This window comes from Periplaneta americana, chromosome 9, assembly GCF_040183065.1.
Source record: "Periplaneta americana isolate PAMFEO1 chromosome 9, P.americana_PAMFEO1_priV1, whole genome shotgun sequence".
NCBI lineage: Eukaryota > Metazoa > Arthropoda > Insecta > Blattodea > Blattidae > Periplaneta > Periplaneta americana.
Genome location: NC_091125.1, coordinates 80,666,947 through 80,681,348, shown reverse-complemented (window position 1 = coordinate 80,681,348; position 14,402 = coordinate 80,666,947). Strand labels below are relative to the sequence as shown.

The 14,402-nt window shown below is 32.9% G+C and overlaps 1 long non-coding RNA gene across 1 annotated transcript; it reads left to right on the top strand.

The window, feature by feature from the left end:
- Positions 1-2,140: 2,140 nt before the first annotated feature.
- Positions 2,141-7,766, top strand: LOC138706138 (uncharacterized). Its single transcript, XR_011333912.1, has 3 exons — positions 2,141-2,186; positions 6,071-6,153; positions 7,552-7,766. It is a non-coding gene; the product is annotated as an uncharacterized lncRNA (long non-coding RNA).
- The last annotated feature ends 6,636 nt before the right edge of the window (positions 7,767-14,402 follow it).

The following is a 14,402-nucleotide window of genomic DNA, read 5'->3' as shown; positions in this document are numbered from 1 at the left end:
TCGATATCATCCCTACAATAACTTAACCCTAATTTACAGAACGACGGTTGAGAACAAGACGCAACCGACGTAAACTGGTATAAAGGAACTTTATTTGGAAGTTTACATGGATTATTACTAGATTCTATATCGTATGAAATATAGCATACATATGTTTTGAAGATTAGATATTTCTTTTATTCAATGAAAAATATAGTGAATGCACATGGATTCCTGTTCCTTGAGATGTTCCCAAAGTCTAAACCACGTGTAAGTAATCAACGAGAAAATGGGACGTTATGAACTTCTGCACTGCGGATGTAGAATACAGAAATAAATTACGTTTCTAAGGTAGGTGCCTTGAATCTTCAGGTGAACAAAAAGGATCGAAAACGGTAGCCTACTCGTCGGGATCGTTACGAATAGATAAATGCACTTGAATATTTGGAATGACCCCCTGTTCAGCTGAAGACGGCGGTAGAGTCAACCTCCAGAATATTGTAAGTTTCTACATTTACATCAGCAATAGAAAATTTTCAAATTTTATCTTTCCTGAATACTCCAACACTATTTCCTCCCTCATCAGCATTCAATCGTAATCTCCTGACACGAAATGTTCGTAGAACCGTATTCAGAATTCATGTATATTAATATTTCAATAACAAACAAAGTTTCATGAAAATATCTCCCGAATGTATGTATGTGGATCTTGTCAACACAAAGATTACTACGAGGGTATATAATAAATTCAAATGTTCGCATAAAATAAATCAGTAATTTATTGTGAGGATAATTTCAAATGGTAGTGAATACATTTTCCCTTAAATCGTCAAAACATAATGTACAATTTGTGGAATTAATTGTAATGGAATCTTGATTATTGAATAGATGAGGCTCCATATATTCTAATCGTAGGAATGAATTAAATGTGAAGCCTCTAGTTACACAAATATATATTTAACTAAAATGGTTTGAATAGCTTAATTATACACATTCGAATCATAAATTAAGTTACAAATCGAAGTGCCTAGCTACACTTTTAATGAGGCGCCTGAAGCTATCACACTAGATTATTATTATCAAAGTGTCAAAGTGATCAATGTGTGCATAATCAACACAAGAGCAACAAAGAAGCAACAATTGCAAGATAGCGGCACCACTGTACGACTCTGCCATAGTCAAGCAGCGATCCGTTGTGTGATTTTTCTGAGTAAAAGATCTTGCATCAAAGGTTATTCATAAAACTATGCTGCCCCTGTATGGTGAGAACTGCCTGTCCGTCATGCTGCCTACAGTTTAGTGCGGAAGTTCTCTGGAAGATGGACAAGAATCGAATATTCGGTCGTTCGAGCAGTAGAGATTGTCACGGAGGCAAATGTTCAATAGGTTGGCGACTTTATCCGAGCAGCCAGGATGAAGGGAACGATATGCTAGCCCGGGTATTTTCAGGTGATGAATTTTGGTGCATCATAGCCAGCCCGAGACAAAGCGTGCATCAATACTGAGATCAAACTACAAACAGTAAATTCATACAGATGTGCCGTTACGTTGCAGTTGCTGCTTCTTTGTTTCTCTTGTGCAGATATCTATTATATTGCAATTTAGTTGTGATAGCTTAAAAATGTAGTGCATTATTTCAGTTTGTAATTAATGTACTGATTCTCACTCGTAGAAATTACATATAAAAAGCCAGTTTTCAATGTTAATAACTTGATACTGGAAAAAGAAGCAGAGACCGACGAACATGTATGAAGTTTTCAGTTATTAAACAAGACCTAAGATCTAAATCAAGTAATACATTTTTAATTGTCGTGATTGGTGGAGAAAGTAAGCCTATAGAGAGAAAATATGTCCCAACGCTTAGTTCACCAAAATTTTACTTGATGTAGGAAAGAAGTATATGGAAATGAATCTCTAATTTTGGGCAAGTGGAGGGCCAACATGCAGCAAGCACTTGTCAAAAACACTTAGTACGCATCACAAATGGAACACTGTACCTCTGTGGGATGTCAGGTGATATAGCTAATGGAAGAACTCAATTACGCTGCCATTAGCCACCAACTAAGCAAGCAGCAATTTGTTCTGTACTGTTCTGAGCACTAAAATTTCGGAGATATCTGGTTTGAACTAGTTCAATATATTGCCGTAGGTATATATTCGAGACAATTTCTTCAGAATTATGTCTTCGGGATCACGAGTTCGAACAGGTAAGCCAACATTTCTAATAGGTACTGTTAAGAGACTTGGACCTAATTAATATTTTGCACATAATATATGTAAAAATACTTTAAAGGCCTCTTTTACTCTGTTCAACAATTATTCCGAATCTTTATGTTGGTTAATCGTAGTTACACATACATTCTTCAGGTAAAATCTAATTAGTTTTGAGGAATTAGATTGAATCAAATTCAACTTTTGCAAGATCTGAATGTTCGTAACTTCAATATCATTGGTAGCCAATAGTTTTATATTCAAGTGCAATCTAATGCTAACATTATTTTCGATAGTGTATTATAGTCATACATATAAAATTTATAAAATTAGTTTTTATTTCTTTTTCTTTTTTATATTCTAGCTATAACAAAATATAATATTGAAAAATAGAAAGAGTTCAAGTTTCACAACAATACAGAACAACCAGTAATATAACTGTTTTATAAATTCTAACTTTCAGATTTTTTTGACAGCAAACTAGATGACATAAGCTTCTCAACCGAATAAGAACACGCAATTTCCATATTTCTGCTGCGTTTAATTTACTCCCGAGTGTCATTTTTATTTGTTACTGTTGCTCCAAGATATTTGAATCTTTCCATCTCTTCGAAGGATAAACCTCCAATTTCGTACAATATTCTCGTCACGAGACATAATCATATAGGCTTGTCTTTTCGGGGTTTACTTCCAACCCTATCGCTCTAATTGCTTCAACAAGAATTTCCGCGTTTTCCCTAATTGTTTGTGGATTTTCTCCTAACATATTCACGTCATCCGCATAGACAAGCAGCTGATGTAACCCGTTTAATTCCAAACTCTCTCTGTTTTCCTGAAATTTCCTAATGGCATACTCTAGAGCGAAGTTAAAAAGTAAAGATGATAGTGCATCTCCTTGCTTAAGCCCGCAGTGAATTGGAAAAGCATCAGACAGAAAATGGCTTATACGGACTCTGCTGTAAGTTTCATTGAGACATATTTTAATTAATCGAACCAGTTTCTTGGGAATACATACATGAACTCAGGTCTGTATAGCAGATTTCTGTTCCTTAGTCACTGTATTAAGGTTGCAAGACTTCTTAATGGTAGGAATTAACGATACGTGTTAAGGACACAAAGGAATTCAAGAATGGATATCAGGCAAGGGTAAACGTGATCAAGGATGAGAATGGTGACTTGCTTGCAGACTCTCATTCAATCCTGAACAGATGGAAAAGCTATTTTGGGCAACTACTAAATATGCATAGGACAAATAGAAATGATCGGGACGAAATTGAAATATAAACTGCTGAGCCATTTATACTCGAACCCACGCTTTCTGAAGTCCAAATTGCTATAGAAAATCTGAAAAATTATAAGTCTCCAGGTATCAATCAAATTCTAGCAGAATTAATACAAGAGGGTGGAAGTGCATTATCTAACGAAATTTCTAAGCTTGTAATTGCTATTAGGGAAAAGGAAATTGTACCAGAGTGATAGAAGAAGTCCATAATCATACCTATCTTTAAGAAGGGGGACAAGACTAACTGCAGTAACTTTGGAGGAATATAAATTTATTGACATCGTACAAACGTTTGTCCAATATTCTTTTCTGAAGATTAACTCCATATGTAGATGAAATTATTGGGGATCATGAGTGTGGTTTTAGGCGTAATAGATCAACTATTGATCAAATATTTTGTATTCGACAGATAATGGAGAAAAAATGGGAGTATAAGGGTACAGTGCATCAGTTATTCATAGATTTCAAAAAGGCATATGACTTGGTTAAGAGACAAGTTTTATATGATATTCTTATTGATTTTGGTATTCCCAAGAAACTAGTTCGATTAATTAAAATGTGTCTCAGTGAAACGTACAGCAGAGTCCGTATAGGTCAGTTTCTGTCAGATGCGTTTCCAATTCACTGTGGGCTAAAGCAAGGAGATGTACTATCATCTTTACTTTTTAACTATGCTATAGAGTACGCCATTATGAATGTCCAGGATAACAGAGAGGGTTTGGAATTGAACGGGTTACATCAGCTTCTTGTCTATGCGAATGACGTGAATATGTTAGGAGAAAATCCACAAAAGATTAGGGTAAACACGGAAATTTTACTTGAAGCAAGTAAAGAGATAGGTTTGGAAGTAAATTCCGAAAAGAAAAAAGTATATGATTATGTCTCTTAACCAGAAATAATTGTACGAAATGGAAATAAAAATTGGAAATTTATCCTTTGAAGAGGTGGAAAAATTCAAATAGCTGGGAGCAACAGTAACAAATATAAATGATACTCGGGAGGAAATTAAACAGAGAATAAATATGGAAAATGCCTGTTATTATTATTCGATTGAGAAGCTTTTATCATCCAGTCTGTTGTCAAAAAATCTGAAAGTTAGAATTTATAAAACAGTTATATTACCGGTTGTTCTGTATGGTTGTGAAAGTTGGACTCTCACTTTGAGAGAGGAACATAGGTTAAGAGTGTTTGAGAATAAGATGCTTAGGAAAATATTTGGGGCTAAGAGGGATGAAGTTACAGGAGAATGGAGAAAGTTACACAACACAGAACTGCACGCATTGTATTCTTCACCTGACATAATTAGGAACATTAAATCCAGACGTTTGAGATGGGCAGGGCATGTAGCACGTATGGGCGAATCCAGAAATGCATATAGAGTGTTAGTTGGGAGGTCGGAGGGAAGAAGACCTTTGGGGAGGCCGAGATGTAGATGGGAAGATAATATTAAAATGGATTTGAGCTATCGCGCGTTAATATGAGGACGGCAATGAATCTCCGGGTTCCTTAAAAGCCAGTAAGTATAATAATAATAATAATAATAATAATAATAATAATAATAATAATGATGATAATAATGTTCTTTATTTCCAGAAAAATACAATACAAAGAAATTGTAAATGTAAAAAATTCTAGCACCCCACTGAAATAGTGTTTTGTCGTGCTCAGGGGAGGATTCGATAAATAAAAAAAATAAAAACATGCACCCATTATATAATGAATATACTCGTTCCCTAGCTTTCGTGTTGGAATTTATACACCCACAAGATTAAAGTGCTTGTGAATAGAAACTTAAAAGTGATATTCTATGTTTAAAATGGAACTAAAGTATAACATGAATTTACTAGTATAATAAATTTATATCAACAAAAGTAGCCCTAAATAAGGGTTCATAGATCGGCCTACTAATCCATTTGTAATGAACAACGATTAAAAACAATTATGCATGTGACAATTTCAAAGGAAAAATACATTAAGATAATGATGACAAAACATAAGAAATCATTTACAATAAAAGTTTCTTGAGTAAAAATGATTACTAGGCCCTAATTATAGCTAAGGATGATTTTAACACATGAGATCCTATGGCATCAATAGTTGCATCAGAAATTTTAAATTAAGTTGATTTAAAATTTCTCGTGGGATCGTGTCACGGGCACCAAACATGAGCTCAAAAACTGTTCAATGTGTGATGTGGTATTGTGCTTCGAGATACTGACAACAAGGCTCATATATGACTTGTTTTTCACGACACATATGAGGTGACTACAAATGCACTATAAATTATAAACATACTTCGTTAATTTCTAAATTGTGTGTTGTATGGAATAATTCGTTTGATATATTTTTAACAACCGGTAGGCCTATATCTTTGTTACAACTCCAGTAAAATTACCACATTGTAACTTATTTTTCATTTCAAAATTTGTTTTATTTCCGTGTATTTGACGCCTTGATTTATGGATCTGGATACACACAAACATACACACACTGACACACACTCATAAGCTGGCCTGTTAGTGGCATTATTATTGCAATTATTTGTCTATGGGAAGAATGAAATACTGTATTAAAGTTTATGTGAATTAATTGTTGCAGTTCCTGGTATACAGAAGAGATTCAGCGGCTTAGATATGAACGGGAAAGGAATCGTTGTTATTGCCATTGTGCTTCTCCTGCAGGTATTTTATTTTGTCACAAGTATAATAATATAATCAAATTCTGTAAGCTACGTAAATGGTATTGGTAAATAATAATAATAATAATAATAATAATAATAATAATAATAGTAGTAGTAGTAGTAGTAGTAGTAGTAGTAGTAGTAGTAGTAATAATAATAATAATAATAATAATAATAACAATAATAACAATAATAATAATATATTACATGTATGTAGGCCTATATGTACAAAGTACTTTCATGTCAGCAATTACATTAGTGTAATGTGGACCTCACAATTTTGCTTAAGGTGCCAAAATTACATTTATTACATAAACACTTTCTTGCGGAACGCACTATTGTAGGGGAGACTCGGCTAATTCTGCAATATTAAGCAGCAAATCTATCATATTTTTATCAAAATGTTTATTGAAAAATATTATCAAGGTATGTAGACATTGACGAAACCTTTCATTATCAAATGAGATAGAGAGACCTATTAAAATGCAGATATATTTAATTGTAAATACATTACAGTTGGAAAAGAACAACTCGCGTAATTTCGCAACAGTGCGGATAAATCCTCAATAGCAATTGGCTAATTTCGCAGTAGTAAATATTATGAAATACATTATGGAAGTAACATAAAAGGAACAATTTACATATAACGATGCTCACTCTCTTCACAGCTGTGTAGCAAAACACGAAAAACAGCCAACTTTCGATGTTTCACTGTATTGCCGACAGATGTGTCGACCAATATCCTTGATTTTTTTCTATAGCACTGCAGAGGACATGCCTCCTGTTGACAAAAACTTACGTTCACGCTATTGTAAAGCCGCAGTAAAATCATATATGCACTACTGCGGAATTACCCGTACTGCGGAATTAGCAGATTTTCCCCTATCTAAATTTCATACCTACTAATTTATTCCCTCTTCTTACCCAAACGTCTATAGTCATCATGAACTTATCTTCTATTTCTCTTCTAAGTAATATTTATTTTCCAATCCTATTTTTCATTATCATCTAGTTTTTACTTTACCATACTGCTTATTCATTTCTCTACTTACTTCTTCCATTTCTAACTAATCTCATGCTATCTTTCCCTATAATTATTATCACTATTCATTACTTTGCACTATAACAATATTGTTTTTCTCTTCACTATTTTCTACAACCTCTTACATCCACGCCCAAGTAATTCTCCTTCAATCCAACATTAATGACTTAATTAAACCTATTCAAAATTGTCACTTCTACTACTATTTTCTTGAGCTTAGAAATTACGGCGCAAGCACTGAAGGATTAAGACTATAATTCATCAATTAAGTATTCTCTTATGCTGCAAAGAATATTGTTTCATTAAATTGTAATAAGTTTTATACAGTATGCCACTGATAATATTTATTTTGTATAGGTCATGATGGGAGAAGGCTACGGAGGCTTTAGAGGCTTTAGAGGCTTTAGAGGTGGAAGAGGTGGACGTTTTGGAAGAGGATGGGGAGGCTTTGGTTATTTTGGTTAACATCATGAATTCATCTTGGAAAATTGAATGAAAATAGTATTTTTTTTTTTAATTGACAAAACTTTACTGAGTGTATTTGAAGAATTCAATAAAATATTTGCACTTCACTCTCCGAAGTTTATTATTATATCAGGAATATTCCTCTCTTGTGTCCCTCATAGAGCTCCAGAGGTATTATTAGAAAAAAATGAAATGAGATTTGTATATGTTGTCATTGTAAACTTGAACTAAGGTGGGTGCTCCTGTTATGGCCATGTTCCTGATATGGCCACCCCCCTATTGTGAGTTAGTTAACCAAAAAATCCGCTACATTGCAGCAGCATCCAGTAAAAGGGCATCCTGGTATGTCACTAGATCATTTTCCATCCAGTCAGGATGAGCAATATGACGTCAGTTGCCTGTTTTGCGGTTTTCGTGTGACCTCTACTTATTTTTCTCTGGTAAGTGTCCTTTGTTTTATGCATGTTTTTCAAAGACTTGTTTCATGAAAACCATATTACTCCATTCAGTTTTTAATGTTCTGTTGATTGGTGTTGTCGTTGATGGGTATCTTTTACGAGTTGTTCATAATCTAAAGATTTTCGTGAAAGCTTACCTGCTCCTGATATGACCATATCAAATGCACCATAGCCATGTCAAATTCATTTCACTTTTATTTTTTCACCTGACAAATTTACATGCCTTATAGCTGGGATTATGCAAAAATTTTGTATTTTAAGAAAAACAACTTATTTTTATGGAAAAACCTGTTTTGACTACACTTTTGAATTATAAAAAAATATTATTAAGTGTCATTTTTATTCATTTTACGCCAAAATTATTTAATTTTAGCACAACTGCGCTATCAAACTGAAAACAATCACGATTTGTAGAACATGTAACAAAGGTGGCCATATCATGTGCACATGTTCCTGATATGGCCACTAGGTACACTTTTGGAATTTGGGACTTTTTGGACAATTAAGCTACTTTTATGGGGAAAGGAATTTGTTTTAAGAAAGTCCATTAGACTGAGAACGAGTAAGAAAAAATTGGTTTACATTTTTTTCAAAATGGCGGCTAGAAAAATTCTCAAACTTTAGTATGGCCATATCAGGGACACCTACCTTATTTACAATTTAAAACGAAGAATTTACAGCTCCACTACTGAGAAAATCCCTTATAAATATGAGCACAAATACACCATTAATTTGCTCAAAGTAATGCAAAATATTTAATATGGAAATATGATTATTTCTTTACTTTCCAATTAATGTTACTTCAACTATGGTAACATATGACAAAAAAGAATCTCACTTATTGTGCTTGTAATTAAGGGGTTAGGTACAGCTTACAGCAGTATAATTTTGGAAATATTCAACATTTTTTTCCTCCATTACTGTACCTTGTACAATAATGAAAATTAGTATGTGTAAAACACTGTCCTTCTGCTATGTGAAAAACAATATTTTTACTATTAAAAAAATATTTACATTTTTGTTTTCAAAATTCAATTCACTGTGCAGTGATGAAGCGTTTCCCACATAACTCAAAAAATATCCAACATTATGTGATGAAATAGTTTGTGTGTAGTTGTGCATGCCATATCTACAATATGATGCAAGATCACTTCTCTACCTTTGATAGATTGTCTGAGAAAAAATAAATTCATTTCAAAATGTTCAAATATCAGTACTTTCTTGTAACACAAAATAAAAAAAAATATATATATTTATTGAGGAATACAGTTGAAAGAGCATGATATTGTAAACATGAGTTTCAGCAATAAAATAAAAGAGAGAGAACAACAAAAAGTTAACAAGTTTATGAGTTATGAGGGAAACACTTCATCACTGCACAGTAAACTGCTACCATTATGAATTTTGAAAAATAAAATAAATACTTTTTTTTAATCGTAAAAATGTTTTTTTTTTCATATAGCAGAAGGATACTGTTTTACACATACCAATTTTCATTATTGTACAAGATACAGTAATGGAGGAAAAAAATGTTGAATATTTCCAAAACTTTTAGTGCTGTAAGCTGTACCTAACCCCTTAAAGTATTACCCAAATTGTGTTAAGATTATAAAATTTGAATCAGGCATGAATTACTGACATAGTATTGTTTATTTTTATCGCATAATATTGAAAGCAGGAACTAAAATTAAAATGTAATAATTACTGTTTAATTTTGGTTCTGAAATGAAGTACAGTCTTCATTTTTTGTTACGAAATTTCAATAAATCGGTATTCTACAAAAATAATGTAAACAAAGATTTTGTACAACAGCTAACATAAAAGTGGATGTGAAAGGAAATACGGTATATTACAATTAAAATTTAGGATTGATAATAGCAGATGGAAAACTGAATATCATGACGACACCATTATCACACAGGAAGAACTAGATAATATATTAAAAATTATGAAGGATAGCGGAAGTGCAGAAAAGGACAATTAATTTTTTTAAATGTATAAATATGATTCAACGAACTTTAATGTTTATATATATATATATATATATATATATTTGAATTAATGTAACTTAACGAAGGAACAGAGAGAAGCAATAATTGAAGAGTTCCCAGGAAAAATAATATACAGTAACATAAAATTAATGGAATGTATAACTTAGATGAACAAAGCAATTTTGAGGTATTCATTTAGGGAAGAGTCGGGTAGTATCGGGCAGTGCGTTTCTTTCATCTACCAGTATATGGTAGTACCTGAATGACATGGTTACGTTTCTCTATGCGACATCACAGAAACGTAACCATGTCAATCAGGTACTATCATCGTGTGGTAGATGAAAGAAACTCATTGTCCGATATTACCCGATGTCCGATACTACCCGAGTCTCCCCTATAACAATAACGTATTGCATTCAATAGCTATCTGAATAAACTTGTACACTTCCTTAGTCAGATGGTTTTTCTAGAAAATATAAGTCTAATGAAATATGCCTCTGAAATTATTTTCCTTTCTCCTGAAACGTGTATTATAGATTCGTTGGTTACACGTTTATTCCGGGGAGGTCTTCAATTGGTCCATTGTTCAAGAACGAGATCTAGAAAAATTCCGAAAATTGCAGAGGAATAAGCATACTTCCACTATGCTACCAGATTTATACTAAGGTTTTAAACCATACAGCTTCCGGAGAGACCACTAGTGCTGAAGATAAAACATTCATTCAACATTATTAGTACAGAAAAAGGGAGAATAGAATCTAGAAACATATATTGTTGTTTTTAGCTTTCCGTAAATTCTTCGATAACATAAAATATATCTAAAGACTATTTGAAATCCTAAAAGCAAGATAGTTTCCAGACAAATTATTACAATCATCAAATGGATATTTACATTGAAAAAAAAAATAGAAATAAAAATTAATAGTAAACTCTCATGGAAAGAAATATTAATATTAGAGTACGGCATAGTTTTACGATTTCACCAGTATTATTAAGTATTTACATGAATGAATATTCTAAACAAGTAGGCAGGACTGAAAAAAGGAAGAATTAAAATTATTAGAGTGAGGAAAGTTTCAACTATTCGCAGGTGATCGGTTGATAGTATTCAGAAGATAATTTACAGATTGTAAATCACAATTGAAGTGAAATTCTGAAAGATTATTTTTTAACCATTTTAACAAAATATCAAGAGTATGGAATTTCGAGTTAAAAACCGAAAGGGAAACGAAGTACGAATTAAAAATAAAATTATTGAGGAAGTAAATGCATTCATCTAATTAGAAAGTTTACTATCAAATGAAAATGAGAAATACATTGATAGAAAAAACTCTAAGTTTTTTGACGATTTCAGAAAGTATTAGTAATAGGCTCAAACCCAGCAAACTACGAAAGAATACAATAATACATTTATACAATATTTCAGCCCCTCCTACGTTATTGCATAACAGTGAAATTTTTACTAGTAGAGTGAAAGATAAATGCAGAGTGAAATATGCCAGATGAAATTTATGAGAAGAAGAGCTGAATTCAATTGGCGAGACTTCAAAACGAACGACAAAATGTTGCAAAAAATAAGTAAAAAAAGTAACGGTACCCACCATTTGTAAAAAAAAAAAGAAGAAAAAAAAAAGCAACATGAAATATGAAGTGGATTGAACATGTAAACCGAATGACTATATACTTACTTACAAATGACTTTTAAGGAACGCGGAGGTTCACTGCCGCCCTCACATAAGCCCGTCATCGGTCCCTATCCTGTGCAAGATTAATCCAGTCTCTATCATCATAACCCACCTCCCTCAAATCCATTTAATATCATCCTCCCAGCTACGTCTCGCCCTCCCCAAAGGTCTTTTTTCTTTCGGTCTTCCAACTAACACTCTATATGCACTTCTGGATTCGCACACACATGCCACATGCCCTGCACATCTCAAACGTCTGGATTTAATGTTCCTAATTATGTCAGGTGAAGAATATAAAGCGTGCAGTTCTGTATTGTGTAACTTTCTCCATTTTCCTGTAATAACTATAGGCCTATACAGATCATGAAATGGACAATGAATATAGTCTACTACAAATGGAAGAAGAGAGCTGGACAGACAAACGAAGAAACTAATGAATCACTTCTAAGGCCGGATTAGGTAAAAAAGAAATACCTACATATCTCTCAGCTTGATAATGATGTTGATGAGGATTATTATTATTAAAGGAGAAAGAGGCTGAATAGTTGGAAGGAAGAACTCACAGATATAAGCATCTTCTTTATTGAACTCTTAATATATAGGATTCCTATAAATCACACCTGTCGTAGTTTCCTCTAGATCTTTATAAGATTCAAATGTAACTGCATAAAATGTTACACTCTTGATGACTATCTCCTGCTCGTATACATCTTACAGCATAACGTAAGCGATCGTGACCGTTACAAAAATTTGTACGTGTAATAACCACAATATCATCATTGTTAAGGTGCAGCATTCTCTATCTCCAGTACAGATTATGCATTTTATGTGCATATCTCCCGGTATATCTTTAGCGCTGAGCGACGTCAGTGGGCGTTAGAATTAAAAAATAAGAACGAACGCTGATACGACAAAGTAATGATCACATAGACCTACTTCATTGGATACAACTGATGTATTGTAGCAAGAGTGTGGTAATCAGTGTGAAACATGCGCAGTAAGTACAGATAGAGAAGCGAGACCTGGCATGTGAACTACGCGAGAGGGAAAAAGATGGGAGATCTGAAACAAAGTTTATGTCAGTTTGGTTAACATTAGACGAATCTACTGATACGAAAATTTAATTCAGAATAAAATCTTATTTTTCTCCATCCATATCTACTGGTGTTATAGCCACGGTGCATGATAAGGTCAAAGGACAGGTCTTGTCTCCTGTACTATAGAATCTGCTAAGTGTTTGCATATTGTAGGCCTAAATCAAAATGTGGTTCACAGTGTCTCAAAAATATGTGCAGTGTCAAAGCATGAAGCGATAACTACTTCAGTAATTTTAATTCTTGTCTAAAAATAAATGTACACGTCGATTTACTAAGAAGGATGTTGAAGAAATTAAACACAGCACCGATCTTTGCGGTGTGAAATTAATGGGTGGCTTCGAGTGCCTATTTTTATAATCTTCAAAGTTTTGTTCCCTTGTAAGAGAGGTTATATAATATCTGTGTGCAATGAAATCATATCAAATAACTTCCAGAATTCGTATAAATTAATTGTGTTGATCATGTTCAAACTCCATTTGAGCGTAATGGGTCATGAAGCTTCTTACATATTACATTAATGTTTAGAAATTTTAATTCAAAACATTTTCTGTCAAACTTTAAAAAAACATTACACTTTAGGGACATCCGGGAGCTAAGCATATATTTCAGTTCTTAACGAGAACACTTCAACAGCCATCGAAATATTATCACTGACAAAAGCAGAATTTCCCGAAATTAAGAACTGATATATTTATGTAAACTGTCACATACCATTAACAATGTGATAACGATAACTCAGAAAGAAAGACGGTCGTTAGCTGGTGTTTTAAGTTCCGTAATCCTTGAACTCTATACAGCGTTACTATCATTTCAGGAAATGCATGGTTAATATTTTCTTCTTGCAAGCCTATATAAATCATCAATATTTATTCATTAGGAAATTTATTTTCAAGAAAATGGACACTGAATTTCATGTGAAAACCAAAGCTTCTGATTTATTTTTAGAGAATCTTAAAGACGGAGTTAAATGCAAGACCTGTTCACGGGATGAAGATGATTTAAATCAAATGAGGGAATTCCTAAACTTCAGCTCCATGTCTTCGAATTCCATGAGCATATTTCTTCGATTAACATACAAAATATTCCGATACCAGTTGAAAATATTTCCATACAAGATCCAAACTCACTAGCAACTAACTAAGAGAGAAAATGAAGTCAAGCGTAGTTTTATTCGTTAATTTTCTTTCTCAAATGAAATAGAGTTTACATAAATTACATATTGTTTACGGACAAGGCACTCATATCAGTTAAACAAGCAGCAAACAAAACCAGTGAACAATATTAATAGCAAACTCAACTTACAAATACACTTCTTTGCCACGAAGAAAATACATCGCTTAGTGCACTTTTTCTTTTCTCTGTATTATTCAACAAAATGCTTTAAACGCGACTGTGAATGCAGCTATTTCTGAAACACTATTTGTGATAATTTTAATCAATTTTTTCCAGTACGATTATGGTAATATTTTGGACATATTTTATAACAATTTTAATAAATATGTTATTTCTATC